The 19,624-nt window shown below is 30.8% G+C and overlaps 2 long non-coding RNA genes across 2 annotated transcripts; both read right to left on the bottom strand.

Moving 5' to 3' along the window:
- Positions 1-6,795: 6,795 nt before the first annotated feature.
- On the bottom strand, positions 6,796-7,688 carry LOC111385102. The gene is made up of 2 exons (XR_002701013.1): positions 7,595-7,688; positions 6,796-7,139 (listed from the first exon to the last, which is right to left on the bottom strand). It is a non-coding gene; the product is annotated as an uncharacterized LOC111385102 (long non-coding RNA).
- Positions 7,689-16,864: 9,176 nt separating this feature from the next.
- LOC111385101 lies at positions 16,865-18,672 on the bottom strand. Its single transcript, XR_002701012.1, has 2 exons — positions 18,538-18,672; positions 16,865-18,370 (listed from the first exon to the last, which is right to left on the bottom strand). It is a non-coding gene; the product is annotated as an uncharacterized LOC111385101 (long non-coding RNA).
- Positions 18,673-19,624: the final 952 nt, after the last annotated feature.

Raw genomic sequence — 19,624 nt, 5'->3', positions numbered from 1 at the left:
ACATATTTCAGGAATTGGAGCTAGAACAAGGTGAGGCGGGATGAAACAATTCTTATTTTCTATGTCGTTTAAATATTTTTCGTAAAAAAATATACAAACGGAAAAGAGGCAGAGAATTTAGTCATTCGTAATTGTGCTAATATAAACCCTTTTATGCATGGAATGATTGCTTCGTCCATAAAATTTTAGCAAGAATGGCGAAATTATACCAATTTTGAAATATAAAAGATGTATGGGGAATAGCTTCAATTCACATGTACTCTAGGGAGATGGGATATCAATTTTTTCGTTCGATATACAAGGAAAAAGAAAATAGTACAATTTTTATTTATTATTATTATTATTATTATTTTGAATTATTTATTAATACTTGTGAAATGGTGTCTCTATTCACGTGTTTTAATATGGGAAAAAGCTCCAAGTATAAGAAATTTTTGACAAATTTGTTATCGAAGCTGACGCGTCAAAATATGATTCACTTTTTTTTTTCATCTTCTAATGAATGCATGCCAAGTATTGTATACTTGCATGTAAACGTTTTATAGCATGATTGTTTAATATAGGTCATTTTGGACAGATTTTACTTTTGGTGGACTATTATAAGAATAAATGTTAGGGACGTGATTATAGAAGCAATTGATAATAAATGCACAATTTGACTCATTGTTTACATGCTTTTACAATTATTAGGGTCAAAAAAATATTTTTGGTCCAATCATTTTTTATCTATAATTTTTTTAGAATCCACGAATACCATCCATTTCTCAATAGCATATCGCTAAAATTAAAATGACTAAGCGTCTGGTTCTCAATTTCTAGATCCAATATCAATGAAGTTTAGCTGAAATCTAACTAAACTCGTAATTTTGATCCGACCTTAGTTTAATTAGAATGATATGTCGACAAAATTTGAAGCTGAGTAGGCTATTATCTGCCCACAATAATAAGGAGTTATTAGAGCCCCATTTTTTTTCAAAAATGCATTTTGAAATAGTGTTACGATGGAGAATATGTGGTTAAAAAGTAAGAAAAATTTTGGGTATGCATGTAATACTATTTTATTGAAAAATGTGTGATGAAAATGATGTTAGATCACAATTAAATAATAGATTTTAATAAATGAAAAATGGGGTTCAAACGAGGGCTAAATTGCATTAAGTTCACCACATACTTCATTTTTCTTCAAAAAAGTGCAAATATACCCAATTTTTTATTATTTAATTTTTACCCTGCATCCATTATAACAAAAATTAAAATTTTCTCTCCCATTACAGCTTTGCTTTCCTTGCTTCCGTGTGTTGTCGTTGTCAAACATCCTTATTTGGATCTATAGATGTGAAAGTATCCACCAATAGAAGAGAACCGAAGGTGTATTATTCCAGTTATTGTCATTGTCGTCATTGTTATTAGGTTGAAAAACTTATCATTTCTTCCACTTTCTAGCTGGGCTGTCGAACACCATTGATGGTCAGATTAGGAGTTTGTTTGGTACAAATATTAAGTCAATTAAAATTAATTTTTTTATCGTTATTTCACTACTCCAACCGTCATTTTTTAATTCTTCTCTGACTGGTAAAATCCATTTTATCTCTGACGGTCAAAAAATCAATTATCAAAATTCCTATCAAACAAGCACTAGACTAGAACATACCTATAGGAGGTCAACCAGGTCTCGTCCTCCTGCCTTTTTTTTTCTGATTGCCCTCTTTGCAATAGTAAAGAAAATATGTGGGTAATGTTTGAAGCATAAATATCCCGAAGAAGAGCTCGTAGTATTTGAAATGTTTTAAGATTACCTAAAATGGTGATTATTTTTTCAAATTTCTGTTGATGATGGCGTTTATTAGATTTGGAAGATGGTGGTAGTGTATGAAGCTTGATACCAATGGTGATGACTTCATAGCCAGCGGTAGAAGGTGTAATTTGGCGATGTTTTGATTTTATTTTCTTTTGTGAGAATAGAGATTTATGGCAATGGTTACCCTACAAATAATAAATGTGCTACCTTAATGTTGATGGCGATATTGGTGAGATTTTATAGATGGTGTTAGTGTTTGGGAGCTTCATTTCGAATTTGGCGGCAACAGTACGATGTGCATATTGATGGTGTTCAAATTTTTTATACTAGAATATGTCGAGTTATGGTAGCAGTAGTATGTGTATTATTTTACAAGTAATACATGTGTTGCCCCAATGTTGATGCGAAATTTGGAAGATGATGATAGTACTTGAGAGCTTGATTTCGATCATGACTACGATAGTAGTGGTGGTGACGACGGCTGCTGATTGTTTATCCAAAATACACAGTATATGTAACCTTTAAAAATATATTTTATTTTTTAATAAAAAAAATTAAACTATTTTAATGACACTCTAAACATAATAACACATATGTTACTCTAACATGTAATTCGTAAAAAATGTTGATTTTCAATGAAAACTTAAAAATTAATTTTAAACTATGAGATATATTTAAAAATTTATAAAAGGAAGTATTCACATACAGCATAAGACAAATTTATTCGTAAGTTTATTAATTCATACCTCCTATATTTACGACCAAATATCAGGCAGTCATATGGTTTTTGGGACCAACTGGAATTTTCAATTATGTTATGTCTGCACTTGTAATTTTATGTTTCTTATAACAAAAATTTGATTGGTTTTATAAATTATCATAACTTTTATCAAAACTGAAAAAAATATTGTGAAAATTCATGAAAAAGCTTATACAAAATTTTCAAGTGCTAAAAGTCGTGTTGCCAAATGTTTATCTTTTGTGCTAAATTCACCAATAGCCACTCAATTTTATAATTAGTACCACATTGGCCATCCAATTTGATTTTATTTCATTATGATCAACCTTCATACTTAATGTGGGCCATTGGTGAATTCAACTCATTTTGTTTAAACGGTGTAAGTTTTTTTTTTTTCCACAAATGATGAATGGAAAAAGGCGCTCAAATAGGCTCTCTATTCAAAAATCTGTCAAAAAAGTCTGTCAGCATAGCAGAGTTCAATGATGAATAGCATATAAATTAAAAGTTTTTCATTAGTCATGAGAATTTTATCAGTTTAACAAGACCGTTCAACTTAAAAAAGAAACGTAATAATAATAACGCTTGAAAAAAAATATAAATCGAGACAAATTAAAGGTGATGAAATCGAGGGACCTCAAGTGAAAGTTGTCCACATTTAAGCCTCCAAGATCCTTAAAAAGTACTAAACCATAAATGCCTAACAAAAGGGATGTGTAGGCTTTAAGAAAAAATAATCAATAATAGAGTACCATCCAACCTAAGTAGGGTTTCTACTTGACTATGTTTCCAACCCCACATGTTGAGATTTGACCCAAAATCTCTTCATTATTTTAAATGAACTAAATAAGAGTATGTTTGTACCATATTTTTCAAATCATTTTCATAAAAAAGTTGACCGTTTGTATAGAATCTGAGTCCCACACATGACACAATCGATCAATAATTGCGGATTGAAGAGAGATATAACGGTAAAAAATTTCATTTTTATGTCCCAAAAAGTTGGCTCAAACAGGGTGTAAATTACAAATCTAAGATCCAAATGCACTTGTCTTCGATAAATTAAAGGGTCAAAGAAATTATGGAAGTTATCAATTAGGACATCCCCCCTGCCATAGATCCATGGACTTAGGGGTCCCTTAAACTTCAGTGTCAATTTAAGTTGAAAAATGTGACAAAAAAATGTTGCAACAGTTGCAACTTGCAAGCTGTGATTAGGACAATAATAGTTGGAAACACCCCAACAAAGGTAATGACAGATGTGTGTCATTACTTTGTTGAATTCATCTCCCTGGAGTTTCTTAACGAACGTCACTTGATAAATGTTGTCGGATAGAGTAAAAGTACAATAGAACGAAAGTGCAAAAGTTTATGGATGGTTGAGAGTAAACTGAATTGCTCGTGGACGCTCAGCTTTGTTCAACTTAGATAAAGCTAGATTAATTGTTACACCATGCACTTGAAAATGACTTTCATGAAAAAAAATAAAAAAAATTAATGCAAAAAATAATTATGAAAGAACATCTTCAGATAAAATTTTGTAGAGGTTATGGTTGTCGAATGTGGTTGTATTTTACTAATTCAAGCAAGTATTTCTCGAGTACAGATTTGTATATTTAAGTCGAGTATTGCGTTGTCAACGAAATCTGAATTTTCAAAGTTTCAATTTTAATAAACTGGTTTAATAAAATGGTATGGTTCTATGATTAAAAAAAATAAAAATAAAAATCACAATTTTGATGTTGACCAGCAAAATTTATAATACAAAAAAGAGTAACAATTTTAATGAGAATTGAGGACAAGAAAGAACGGACCTTCCTAAGATGTCTCAAATTCAGTATGGTCAGATTCCAATTTTCCCTAACATTATGACTAATAAATTATATTATCACTGTCACATTTCGAGGACAGCTGTTTTTTTTTTTTTTTTTCCTTTTCTCTATCTGAAAATAAAATAAAAGGAATCACAAAAATCTATAAATTTAAACAATATGGCTCCTCCGTCTCACTGTCAGGCTAGAAATAAAAAATTAAAAAAATTAATTTATTTGAACAAGTATAAAGAAAGATAACTTAGTCATGCACTGTTTTTAGATGAAAATTAAAAATTTTGACTTTTTTTTTTTTTAAACGCTTCCGTCAAAAATGGGTTCAGAAAATTATAATGATTTTAACTTAGTTATTTTATAAGAAAAAAATTACAATGATGGTAACTTTTCCAAAGTTATTGAGCTTTACCAAGCTTGAGAATAGGTACTTGAATTCTATTGTCCAATTCTATTAAACAATTATTAAGGATGCCATTTATCATCAACTAAAGAACCTTGCTCCCTATCCCGGCTCGGGGACAGGTTTAAAAATAGGGGCGCCAGAAGTCGGGACTAAAAGTTTGTGTCATAACTCAAATTTTAATATATCACATTAAAATTTAAGTGTCTACACCTCAAACTCCAATAAATTCTATTAAAATTTAGTTATCTTTAGTAGCTTTTGGATTTCTAAGATTAATTTGAAAGATTTCGTAATATATTTTACTGGCTTTAAGCCCATAAATATCATACCCCATCTCTTACCGAATTTCAGCATGACTCCTCAAATTTCGAGCTCACAAATATAAACTTAAATTATTTATACTTTTGGTAAAAATAAAAGAAATAAATTAAGTAAAAAATAAAATTGAATGAATTCTTTTTCATTTTGTCTACGATGTATCAACCTCATTGTACCATTTTTAAAAGAAGGCAGATGTATCCATTTTACAGAATAACATTCTAAGAGCATCTTTAAAAAAACTCTCAATTTATAAAGAACATGTTGTGCATATAATAGAGAACATCTTTAAATTTATAGAATTAATTTTTGGAGTAATCCTATCCAGCATCATTGGTGCTATAAAACAAATCTAAATTGCACTAGGTAATAATGCTAAAAGAGAGATATAATTAAATGAATAAAATTATGTGACTCATTTAATTTTATCTCCAATTTAATATTACCGAGTGTCACCTAAACAAATTGTGCTATACCCAAGGTGCTAAATAGTATTATAGCATTTCAATAGACATTTTAAAAATAAAATGTTCTCTATTTTAAATAGTCAACTCTTAAAATCATCTCTATAATAAAATGCATTCAAAGTGTTTCAATTTTCAATGTAGAAAAATGATAAAATAATTTAGAAAAAAGCTAGTTAAAATAAAAGATACAAAAAATAATAAATATTTTTTGGGAGTGGTAAAATTGTGTATTAAATATAAAAAGTTTGTTGGAACACTTTAAAATTTTCACTCTCTAAATTTATAGATACTTTTCAAATAATAGAATATGTTATTTAAAAATAAAGAGTCTCTTGAAAATATTTTTACTCAAATTTATTCATACAATTTAGCACTACTCATTATTTTGCTTTTTCAAGGAACATTTATTGATTCCTTATCTATCTCTTATTTATATGTAAAGAGCAAATCCATTTAAATGTAATTTGAATAATTTAAGAAGTAAAGTATTTAAAAATGTAACTTATTAAATGAATTCATTGTAAATTAAGAATATAAGGTTGCTTTTTGACTCTAAAATTTGAAGTGTAAAACTGAGTCTCTACTTTTTAAAAGTTAAAATAGAATATCTGTAAACATATTTTTAAGTATTAAGAACATTTTCTATTTATGTGAAAGTCTATTTGAAATGTTCTAATATCATATTTATATTCTCAATTTGTAAATTTAAAATAAGCAGAGGAGTGTATGATTCTTGGCTTCATAACATGGCTTTGGCCTTTTATTGATGAGGCAAAAAAAAAAAATAAAGCTTGTATATTAAATTGTGGAGTTTGGTCTAATACTGCATACTCAATATCTAAATATGTACCTATAGGCTTCTAAATGATGCTAGGCAGCTAATGCAGTAAGTTGATAAATGGGTCAAATATCACTACCAAAATAGCAACCACAATAAGTTTTCAATATAAACGCAACAATCTTGCTAGGCTGCTAGAGAGAGTGTCATATGGGTCGTGGGAGAATGTTTTGTCTTTTATAATTCATATGGGTCCCAACCCATGTGAAAGTATGTCAAGCATTTTGTCAATTTTTTTTGGACAAAATAGTTCAATTCTAAATGCAATTACAATAGTTCAAACAATTTCGGTTCTCCTTGTCAAGATCGCCTTTGAAAGCATCTTATTATCCAAATCTTTGAAAATTAACTACATCAAGATGATCTACTAGCATCTAACTTATCACTAAATTTGCGTCAAAAGTCAGATAAATCCTTATCACATCTTATTATTATTAAACCGCATTGTACTAAACATGGAAATAGTAGAGCAACGAGATTTTCCATTGTCACCTCGACATACAAAGCTAGCAAGAGAGAACTAAGAACTAATCAAAATTACACGACTATATGAGTTGACTTTTGAGTGAACCTAGCACGTAGTTTTGTGTAGCCCTTAACAAACATTCCTTTCCTAGCCTCCTCGCTCTCCCCTTCAGCTCAGTACTTATCAAGCTGTGCCAAGGACGCCTTTGCACACACCAAAAGTGATTTTTGTGCAGCTTCTAAGTTCTCTGCACATCCTTGCCATGTCTTAAGCACTGTGTTCTGTAGTGCTCATGCATAGTGGAAAGAGCGTGCCATGGATTGGAACACTCAAATAACGACCAAAGCATTTACTATATGATTGTAAGGCTAAAAAGCATTCATGATGCAAGTATTCAGTTCATGTTGTTCATATTCTTTTCTCATGAAACTGTTTAATTTATGAAAAAAAAAGCAGGATAGTTCAGTTCAACACATCAACTTGTTAAAAGATCGCCATTTGGCATATAGGTTAAATTTGGGTGCAACAATTTTTTTTTTTTCATTTCTATGTGTGATGTTTATTGAGGACCTCTAATTACGGAGCTTGAAACACCCTTTCTTAAGTTTTGACCTCAATATACTAGTGCATAATTTTAGCCTACCAAACTTCAGAGGCTACACACTTGGTCCCTTGGAACACTAAGGTTTAAAATTCGGAGAATTAACTTAATTGATAGAGGGTCCAAGATATATACCATGATTCTTGGAACTGTCGGAGGCATACTCCTTTTTAGCATGGTGAGTGTATACTTGGCAAGGGTCTCTGGAGAAACTTTTCTTTGTGGTCAGCACCTGGAGTTACCATGCAAGGTTTTAGTAGAATGCCTTGACAGTTGATGGCATAGAATCTTCACTACCATCATGACATTCTTCCCCACAATTAAATTCGTAACTCACCACCATTACAAGTTAATATGACAACAATCCGTCTTTGCATCCAAATCAAATCTAAAATTTAAAGAATAGATAAGGACACAAACTAGTTATGTTCAACTACAGTCCCCCAACCATCCCAACAACAACAAACTAACACCTTTTTTGGATAAGTTGCAAATAAGAGGGACAGCTTTTAAGCTTAGCAAAACATGCAACTATACCATGTTAATTTTGGTATATCCCTCTTTTCTAATCTCCTCTGGGAGGGGGGGAGCCCCTCATCTCTCTCTCAACTTAATTACAAAACATAATATCAAGCAAATAATTTAAACATAGCGAAGAGGTACTAGAACAAATCAAAACTTATTAATAAATGTTACAGCAATGGGCAAAAATTTAAGGCCAGATTTTTCAACATCTATTTGACACCCTTTTACCGAATATAACAACTTAGCACTAAATTTCAAGAGCTAGAATAATCTTGCTAAAATTACCATCATTTACCTTGTATTCATTACTTACAACAAAGGGAAAGATCCACAGCTAGCATCAAATTTAAACCCCAAAATGATGGAACTCCCTTAAAATGCTACCAGTACAGAATCAAATGCCGAAGGACATATAAAATTCTCAAACAAAAGAAAATATGTGCTGAACAGTAAAAGTCAATCGAACAGCTGTCCAAAATGGCCAAAACAAGTAAAGTAATCCAATTCTTCAAAATTTTTAGGCATAACATGTAAAAATGACAATATGATTCAGTATTTTAAAACCATCCCACCTTTTATAAATCCTTATTTGCCTTGTGTGGATGCTGAACAGTAAAAACAGTGTAGAATACAGCATACTGAAGTAACAAAACTCTGGGTAAAATTAACCAACTTCACAACAAATGATTAAAAGAAAAGGAAAAGACTGAGGTCACTGTCAATCCCCACATTTAACAAAACCCAGTAAAAAATCGAAAAAATTGCAATGCATGCAATCAAAACCCAATAAAACAACGGGTGAAACTTCAAATGAAATATTCAAATAAGGCCCAGAAAACGATAATTATGTACGAATAACGCTGACCCAGATTTCATCTCATAAACACGCCAAAATTATGAACAGTGCATGCGAATAATTACAGATTTAGACCACTATTTACAGAAATGCAGAGAGAGAAGAAAGAGAGCTGCAAGTATACGAATCCGCATTTGTGCTTAGAGGTGTGTAGGCATACACATACTTACACATCCGATTAATTATAGAATGGTTAAAGGCAAAATGCACTTAATTTTTCAGTTCACTTACGTGAAGAAAGGCTGAAAATCAATCCCCAGTCACACGATTAAACGACTAAGCAATCTCAACCGTCAAATTAAATATAGAGGAAGAAGGGTTGATGAAGAGTACAAAAGAAGAGAGAGTTAAAGAGATTTGAAGAGAAAATAATGGCTGAAACCTGAAAGACTGAAACTAAAAAGGACATTTCTCTCACACACGCACAAACTCTCTTCCTGTACTGATATATGCGCATGTGCTTATATGAGCCTCTATAAATGTGAATTTACAGTGAGCATCAAGAACAAGGGAGAGTGAGGAGAGATTTTCAAGATTTGAGGGGGTGGGCTTTGAAGTTCAACTTGACAATTGTAGAGAGAGAACTTTTGTTGTAATAAAAATTAAATTCGGATTTTTTATTGACACTATTGGGAACATATATGTTTTCTTTCTTTCTTTTTTTCAATTGAGACTCCACTTTAAAAGTTAAAATCATTTTTTTCTTGTATTCTTTTTCTTTTTCATTTTTTTAGAAAAATTACTCTTAAATTTTCTCCTTGCACCTTAACATATTTGGTAAATCTTAAGTTAAAATAGTCGAATATATGTTCTATTCACATATTTTTTTAGATTCCCAACTTAATATACATATTATCTTGATATTTCATAAAATTTGCAATTTATAAGTACTTAAAAATACTATTATACTTTTTTATAACAAGGAAGAGATCATTCATCCTTAGCGGTAATTTGCATACATACAATGTGCTCAGTGATTGAAACGAGGTGGGGATAGGTGGGACGGAGTGAGGTGGCTGCTATACATATTTCAGGAATTGGAGCTAGAACAAGGTGAGGCGGGATGAAACAATTCTTATTTTCTATGTCGTTTAAATATTTTTCGTGAAAAATATACAAACGGAAAAGAGGCAGAGAATTTAGTCATTCGTAATTGTGCTAATATAAACCCTTTTATGCATGGAATGATTGCTTCGTCCATAAAATTTTAGCAAGAATGGCGAAATTATACCAATTTTGAAATATAAAAGATGTATGGGGAATAGCTTCAATTCACATGGATTCTAGGGAGATGGGAGATCAATTTTTTGGTTCGATATACAAGGAAAAAGAAAATAGTACAATTATTATTATTATTATTATTATTATTATTATTATTATTATTATTATTATTATTATTTTGAATTATTTATTAATACTTGTGAAATGGTGTCCCTATTCACGTGTTTTAATATGGGAAAAAGCCCCAAGTATAAGAAATTTTTGACAAATTTGTTATCGAAGTTGACGCGTCAAAATATGATTCACTTTTTTTTTTCATCTTCTAATGAATGCATGCCAAGTATTGTATACTTGTATGTAAACGTTTTATAGCGCGATTGTTTAATATAGGTCATTTTGGACAGATTTTACTTTTGGTGGACTATTATAAGAATAAATGTTAGGGAAGTGATTACATAAGCAATTGATACTAAAGTCCCGTTTGGTACCCATTTTTTTTAAAATGCATTTTTCTCTTTTTTTTTAACCACACATTCTTTATTAAAATAATATTATACGTAAATAAAAAACTTTTCATTATTTTTCAACCACGCATTTTTCATCAATTTACTATTCAAAAATGAATTTTTACATAACAATGTCTCCCAAACACCCTCTAAATGCACAATTTGACTCATTGTTTACGTGCTTTTACAATTATTAGGGTCAAAAAAATATTTTTGGTCCAATCATTTTTTATCTATAATTTTTTTAGAATCCACGAATACCATCCATTTCTCAATAGCATATCGCTAAAATTAAAATGACTAAGCGTCTGGTTCTCAATTTCTAGATCCAATATCAATGAAGTTTAGCTGAAATCTAACTAAACTCGTAATTTTGATCCGACCTTAGTTTAATTAGAATGATATGTCGACAAAATTTGAAGCTGAGTAGGCTATTATCTGCCCACAATAATAAGGAGTTATTAGAGCCCCATTTTTTTTCAAAAATGCATTTTGAAATAGTGTTACGATGGAGAATATGTGGTTAAAAAGTAAGAAAAATTTTGGGTATGCATGTAATACTATTTTATTGAAAAATGTGTGATGAAAATGATGTTAGATCACAATTAAATAATAGATTTTAATAAATGAAAAATGGGGTTCAAACGAGGGCTAAATTGCATTAAGTTCACCACATACTTCATTTTTCTTCAAAAAAGTGCAAATATACCCAATTTTTTATTATTTAATTTTTACCCTGCATCCATTATAACAAAAATTAAAATTTTCTCTCCCATTACAGCTTTGCTTTCCTTGCTTCCGTGTGTTGTCGTTGTCAAACATCCTTATTTGGATCTATAGATGTGAAAGTATCCACCAATAGAAGAGAACCGAAGGTGTATTATTCCAGTTATTGTCATTGTCGTCATTGTTATTAGGTTGAAAAACTTATCATTTCTTCCACTTTCTAGCTGGGCTGTCGAACACCATTGATGGTCAGATTAGGAGTTTGTTTGGTACAAATATTAAGTCAATAAAAATCAATTTTTTGACCGTTATTTCACTACTCCAACCGTCATTTTTTAATTCTTCTCTCACTGGTAAAATCAACTTTATCTCTGACGGTCAAAAAATCAATTATCAAAATTCCTACCAAACAAGCACTAGACTAGACCGTACCTATAGGAGGTCCAAGCAGGTCTCGTCCTCCTGCCTTTTTTTTTCTGATTGCCCTCTTTGCAATAGTAAAGAAAATACGTGGGTAATGTTTGAAGCATAAATATCCAGAAGAAGAGCTCGTAGTATTTGAAATGTTTTAAGATTACCTAAAATGGTGATTATTTTTTCAAATTTCTGTTGATGATGGTGTTTATTAGATTTGGAAGATGGTGGTAGTGTATGAAGCTTGATTCCGATGGTGATGACTTCATAGCCAGCGGTAGAAGGTGAAAATTGGCGATGTTTTGATTTTATTTTCTTTTGTGAGAATAGAGATTTATGGCAATGGTTACCCTACAAATAATAAATGCGCTACCTTAATGTTAATGGCGATATTGGTGAGATTTTATAGGTGGTGTTAGTGTTTGGGAGCTTCATTTCGAATTTGGCGGCGACAGTAGAATGTGCATATTGATGGTGTTCAAATTTTTTATACTAGGATATGTCGAGTTATGGTAGCAGTAGTATGTGTATTATCTTACAAGTAATACATGTGTTGCCCCAATATTGATGCGAAATTTGGAAGATGATGGTAGTACTTGAGAGCTTGATTTCGATCGTGACTCCGATAGTAGTGGTGGTGACGACGACTGCTGATTGTTTATCCAAAATACACAGTATATGTAACCTTTAAAAATATATTTTATTTTTTAATAAAAAAAATTAAACTATTTTAATGACACTCTAAACATAATAACACATATGTTACTCTAACATGTAATTCGTAAAAAATGTTGATTTTCAATGAAAACCTAAAAATTAATTTTAAACTATGAGATATATTTAAAAATTTATAAAAGGAAGTATTTACATATAGCATAAGACAAATTTATTCGTAAGTTTATTAATTCATACCTCCTATATTTACGACCAAATATCAGGCAGTCATATGGTTTTTGGGACCAACTGGAATTTTCAATTATGTTATGTCTGCACTTGTAATTTTATGTTTCTTATAACAAAAATTTGATTGGTTTTATAAATTATCATAACTTTTATCAAAACTGAAAAAAATATTGTGAAAATTCATGAAAAAGCTTATACAAATTTTTCAAGTGCTAAAAGTCGTGTTGCCAAATGTTTATCTTTTGTGCTAAATTCACCAATAGCCACTCAATTTTATAATTAGTACCACATTAACCATCCAATTTGATTTTATTTCATTATGATCAACCTTCATACTTAATGTGGGCCATTGGTGAATTCAACTCATTTTGTTTAAACGGTGTAAGTTTTTTTTTTTTTTTTCACAAATGATGAATGGAAAAAGGCGCTCAAATAGGCTCTCTATTCAAAAATCTGTCAAAAAAGTCTGTCAGCATAGCAGAGTTCAATGATGAATAGCATATAAATTAAAAGTTTTTCATTAGTCATGAGAATTTTATCAGTTTAACAAGACCGTTCAACTTAAAAAAAGAAATGTAATAATAATAACGCTAGAACAAAAATATAAATTGTGACAAATTAAAGGTGATGAAATCGAGGGACCTCAAGTGAAAGTTGTCCACATTTAAGCCTCCAAGATCCTTAAAAAGTACTAAACCATAAATGCCTAACAAAAGGGATGTGTAGGCTTTAAGAAAAAATAATCAATAATAGAGGAACATCCAACCTAAGTAGGGTTTCCACTTGACTATGTTTCCAACCCCACATGTTGAGATTTGACCCAAAATCTCTTCATTATTTTAAATGAACTAGATAAGAGTATGTTTGTACCATATTTTTCAAATCATTTTCATAAAAAAGTTGACCGTAGGAATAGAATCTGAGTCTCACACATGACACAACCGTTTAACAATTGTGGCTTGAAGAGAGATGTAACAGTAAAAAAATTAATTTTTATGTTCCAAAAAGTTGGCTCAAACAGAGTGTAAATTACAAATCGAAGATCCAAATGCACTTGTCTTAGATAAATTAAAGGGTCAAAGAAATTATGGAAGTTATCAATTAGGACATCCCCCCTGCCATAGATCCATGGACTTAGGGGTCCCTTAAACTTCAGTGTCAATTTAAGTTGAAAAATGTGACAAAAAAATGTTGCAACTTGCAAGCTGTGATTAGGACAATAATAGTTGGAAACACCCCAACAAAGGTAATGACAGATGTGTGTCATTACTTTGTTGAATTCATCTCCCTGGAGTTTCATAACGAACGTCACTTGATAAATGTTGTCGGATAGAGTAAAAGTACAATAGAACGAAAGTGAAAAAGTTTATGGATGGTTGAGAGTAAACTGAATTGCTCGTGGACGCTCAGCTTTGTTCAACTTAGATAAAGCTAGATTAATTGTTACACCATGCACTTGAAAATGACTTTCATGAAAAAAAATAAAAAAAATTAATGCAAAAAATAATTATGAAAGAACATCTTTAGATAAAATTTTGTAGAGGTTATGGTTGTGGAATGTGGTTGTATTTTACTAATTCAAGCAAGTATTTCTCGAGTACAGATTTGTATATTTAAGTCGAGTATTGCGTTGTCAACGAAATCTGAATTTTCAAAGTTTCAATTTTAATAAACTGGTTTAATAAACTGGTATGGTTCTATGATTAAAAAAATAATAATAAAATAAAAAATCACAATTTTGATGTTGACCAGCAAAATTTATAATACAAAAAAGAGTAACAATTTTAATGAGAATTGAGGACAAGAAAGAACGGACCTTCCTAAGATGTCTCAAATTCAGTATGGTCAGATTCCAATTTTCCCTAACATTATGTCTAATAAATTATATTATCACTGTCACATTTCGAGGACAGCTGTTTTTTTTTTTTTTCCTTTTCTCTATCTGAAAATAAAATAAGAGGAATCACAAAAATCTATAAATTTAAACAATATGGCTCCTCCGTCTCATTGTCAGGATAAAAATAAAAAATTAAAAAAATTAATTTATTTGGACAAGTATAAAGAAAGATAACTTAGTCATGCACTGTTTTTAGATGAAAATTAAAAATTTTGATTTTTTTTTTTAAACGCTTCCTTCAAAAAAGGGTTCAGCAAATTATAATGATTTTAACCTAGTTATTTTATAAGAAAAAAATTACAATTATGGTAACTTTTCCAAAGTTATTGAGCTTTACCAAGCTTGAGAATAGGTACTTGAATTCTATTGTCCAATTCTATTAAACAATTATTAAGGATGCCATTTATCATCAACTAAAGAACCTTGCTCCCTATCCCGGCTCGGGGACAGGTTTAAAAATAGGGGCGCCAAAAGTCGGGACTAAAAGTTTGTGTCATAACTCAAATTTTAATAAATCACATTAAAATTTAAGTGTCTACACCTCAAATTCCAATAAATTCTATTAAAATTTAGTTATCCCTAGTAGCTTTTGGATTTCTAAGATTAATTAGAAAGATTTCGTAATATATTTTACTGGCTTTAAGCCCATAAATATCATACCCGATCTCTTATCGAATTTCAGCATGACTCCTCAAATTTCGAGCTCAAAAATATAAACTTAAATTATTTATACTTTTGGCAAAAATAAAAGAAATAAATTAAGTAAAAAATAAAATTGAATGAATTCTTTTTCATTTTGTCTACGATGTATCAACCTCATTGTACCATTTTTGAAAGAAGGCAGGTGTATCCATTTTACAGAGTAACATTCTAAGAGCATCTTTAAGAATCTCTCAATTTATAAAGAGCATATTGAACATAATAGATAACATCTTTAAATTTAGAGATTTAATTTTTGAAATAATCATATCCAACATCATTGGTGCTAAAATACAAATCTAAATTGCACTAGGTAATAAGGCTCAAAGAGAGATAAAATTAAATGAATAAAATTATGTGACTCATTTAATTTTATCTCTAATTTCATATTACCGAGTGTCACCTAAACAAATTGTGCAATACCCAAGGTGCTAAATAGTATTATAGCATCTTCAATAGACATTTTAAAAAAAAAATGTTCTCTATTTTAAATAGTCAACTCTTAAAATCATCTCTATAATAAAATGCATTCAAAGTGTTTCAATTTTCAATGTAGAAAAATGATAAAATAATTTAGAAAAAAGCTAGTTAAAATAAAAGATAGAAAAAATAATAAATATTTTTTGGGAGTGGTAAAATTGTGTATTAAATATAAAAAGTTTGTTGGAACACTTTAAAATTTTCACTCTCTAAATTTATAGATACTTTTCAAATAATAGAATATGTTATTTAAAAATAAAGAGTCTCTTGAAAATATTTTTACTCAAATTTATTCATACAATTTAGCACTACTCATTATTTTGCTTTTTCAAGGAACATTTATTGATTCCTTATCTATCTCTTATTTATATGTAAAGAGCAAATCCATTTAAATGTAATTTGAATAATTTAAGAAGTAAAGTATTTAAAAATGTAACTTATTAAATGAATTCATTGTAAATTAAGAATACAAGGTTGCTTTTTGACTCTAAAATTTGAAGTGTAAAACTGAGTCTCTACTTTTTAAAAGTTAAAATAGAATATCTGTAAACATATTTTTAAGTATTAAGAACATTTTCTATATATGTGAAAGTCTATTTGAAATGTTCTAATATCATATTTATATTCTGAATTTGTAAATTTAAAATAAGCAGAGGAGTGTATGATCTTTCCTGGCTTCATAACATGGCTTTGGCCTTTTATTGATGAGGCAAAAAAAAACTAAAAGCTTGTATATTAAATTGTGGAGTTTGGTCTAATACTGCATACTAAATATCTAAATATGCACCTATAGGCTTCTAAATGATGCTAGGCAGCTAATGCAGTAAGTTGATAAATGGGTCAAATATCACTACCAAAATAGCAACCACAATAAGTTTTCAATATAAACGCAACAATCTTGCTAGACTGCTAGAGAGAGTGTCATATGGGTCGTGGGAGAATGTTTTGTCTTTTATAATTCATATGGGTCCCAACCCATGTGAAAGTATGTCAAGCATTTTGTCAATTTTTTTTGGACAAAATAGTTCAATTCTAAATGCAATTACAATAGTTCAAACAATTTCGGTTCTCCTTGTCAAGATCGCCTTTGAAAGCATCTTATTATCCAAATCTTTGAAAATTAACTACATCAAGATGATCTACTAGTATCTAACTTATCACTAAATTTGCTTCAAAAGTCAGATAAATCCTTATCACATCTTATTATTATTAAACCGCATTGTACTAAACATGGAAATAGTAGAGCAACGAGATTTTCCATTGTCACCTCGACATACAAAGCTAGCAAGAGAGAACTAAGAACTAATCAAAATTACACGACTATATGAGTTGACTTTTGAGTGAACCTAGCACGTAGTTTTGTGTAGCCCTTAACAAACATTCCTTTCCTAGCCTCCTCGCTCTCCCCTTCAGCTCAGTACTTATCAAGCTGTGCCAAGGACGCCTTTGCACACACCAAAAGTGATTTTTGTGCAGCTTCTAAGTTCTCTGCACATCCTTGCCATGTCTTAAGCACTGTGTTCTGTAGTGCTCATGCATAGTGGAAAGAGCGTGCCATGGATTGGAACACTCAAATAACGACCAAAGCATTTACTATATGATTGTAAGGCTAAAAAGCATTCATGATGCAAGTATTCAGTTCATGTTGTTCATATTCTTTTCTCATGAAACTGTTTAATTTATGAAAAAAAAAGCAGGATAGTTCAGTTCAACACATCAACTTGTTAAAAGATCGCCATTTGGCATATAGGTTAAATTTGGGTGCAACAATTTTTTTTTTTTCATTTCTATGTGTGATGTTTATTGAGGACCTCTAATTACGGAGCTTGAAACACCCTTTCTTAAGTTTTGACCTCAATATACTAGTGCATAATTTTAGCCTACCAAACTTCAGAGGCTACACACTTGGTCCCTTGGAACACGAAGGTTTAAAATTCGGAGAATTAACTTAATTGATAGAGGGTCCAAGATATATACCATGATTCTTGGAACTGTCGGAGGCATACTCCTTTTTAGCATGGTGAGTGTATACTTGGCAATGGTCTCTGGAGAAACTTTTCTTTGTGGTCAGCACCTGGAGTTACCATGCAAGGTTTTAGTAGAATGCCTTCAAAGACATCATTGTTCTGTGCTAAGTAGTAGAACACCTCTGACCACACCCGCTCTGGTACTTCAAAGTGTCCTCTCAATTCGATGGTCTGCATCCAGAAGGATTTCAAGTTCCACAATAGGCAAGAGCCAATTGTCCTGCCAAGCAATCATAATACATCTTATTATTTTCACCACCAATAGAAAGTTAAATATCTATCTCGTTCGTTTGGTTTTTAAGAATGGTCACCTGGATGCAGTGCACAAAAACAAGAGAAGCACGCTGAAAAGAGAAATTTAGTGAATATAATGGAATTGGGATAGGTGCTTGAGAAATGGCAACACAATGAGCAAGACCCCATGCTGCTTTTTTAACAACCAAAGTAGAAAGGCTATGCTAACAATAGTTCTCCTGAAATATCAGAATGCAAAAGGAAAAAGGTCGACGCACCATTTGTTTTTCTTCCTTAAAAGGAAACAACATGTTTAAACGAAAACAACACACCATTTAGCAAAACAAGTCCCTTGCTTATAGTATTCAGCGGATCTAGAAGCCAATCCATTTAGCCCCTGGCACCAAGATTTACTGTTGGATCCTGTAACAGAACCAAACCTAGTCAAAAGAAAAAGAAAAAACAAAACAAAACAACAAAATAGAGGTATTGTATGAAATAGCAGCCTAACCACAAAATCTCAGATGATTTGGTGATCTTTAAAACAAATTTCATCGAAGAGAATCAGATTGAAATAATAACTAGCTTACCCTATCAACTTCAACACCGGCTACAATATTCTCATCTCACAAACAGCCTACAAAATTCTTTCCATCTATAGTTGACTAGTAAAGATTCTCATCAAAGAGAATGGCGCCAGATATATAGTCACCAAGGGCAGGAGTGGTCGCAGCAATTGTCTATATGCTTGTATGTTTGTTTCTTTGTCGTCAAGTATAATGGATGCCAACCTCTTTTCACATGTTGCATTTAATTCATCAATGGCAAGGATACCATGACCTGGAGATGCAATTGATTTCTGTTCCCAAAAAGAACAAATCAGAAAAAGCTTTGGCAACAGAATTAATGAGAATCGAGAAGCAAAAATATTTGCAGTATAAACTACCTAGCATTTCCCAGCTTACAGTTACTATAAAGCATGCTTGGGTGGGCTTATATAAGCTTGCATATTCTACATATAGGAAGGAGACAAAATCTCTTATGTTGATGAGAACAAAATCTTTTATACTATACTAGATAAGTAATCTCAACTTCAAAACCTTTTCACTTTTATATCTAGTTTGGATTTTAAATTCCAAATCATATAAAACTCGAAAAATATAGCTATAGATGATTCATGCTTCCAAATTCCAAGAGCCTACATATTAACTATTTCAAATCTTGGTTAATCGATTTAAATCAGTAAATAAAAAATGAAAAAGAAAAGAAGACTTACGGGTAAAAAATGAATAACGAACTCTTTCTATCAATCAATCAGCACATATATCAACAAAAATTATGTCATATTACCACAACTTACCTTATCACAGAGTTAGAGTTATAACAAAAGCTTCCTTATCATCTAATGATAGAAAAACATACTTTTCCCAAAAAAATTCTAACATGCCAAATACATCAATAAATCATACATGAACACAAATATTCCCATCAACCCAAACTGGACGTCTTAGTTTGACTTGGTGAAGATCAAAAAGTGAAAACAATTACATAACCTGCAGAAGAAAGTACCTAGAGAAAGTTGATAACTTTATAAAATTATACAATTGAATTTGAAATATAATTCCATGAACTGAAGAACTGAATATCTGACGACAAATCGACAAAGTCAAACCATTA

This window comes from Olea europaea, unplaced genomic scaffold, assembly GCF_002742605.1.
Source record: "Olea europaea var. sylvestris unplaced genomic scaffold, O_europaea_v1 scaffold3089, whole genome shotgun sequence".
Classification (NCBI taxonomy): domain Eukaryota; kingdom Viridiplantae; phylum Streptophyta; class Magnoliopsida; order Lamiales; family Oleaceae; genus Olea; species Olea europaea.
This window is presented reverse-complemented; position numbering and strand designations above follow the sequence as displayed.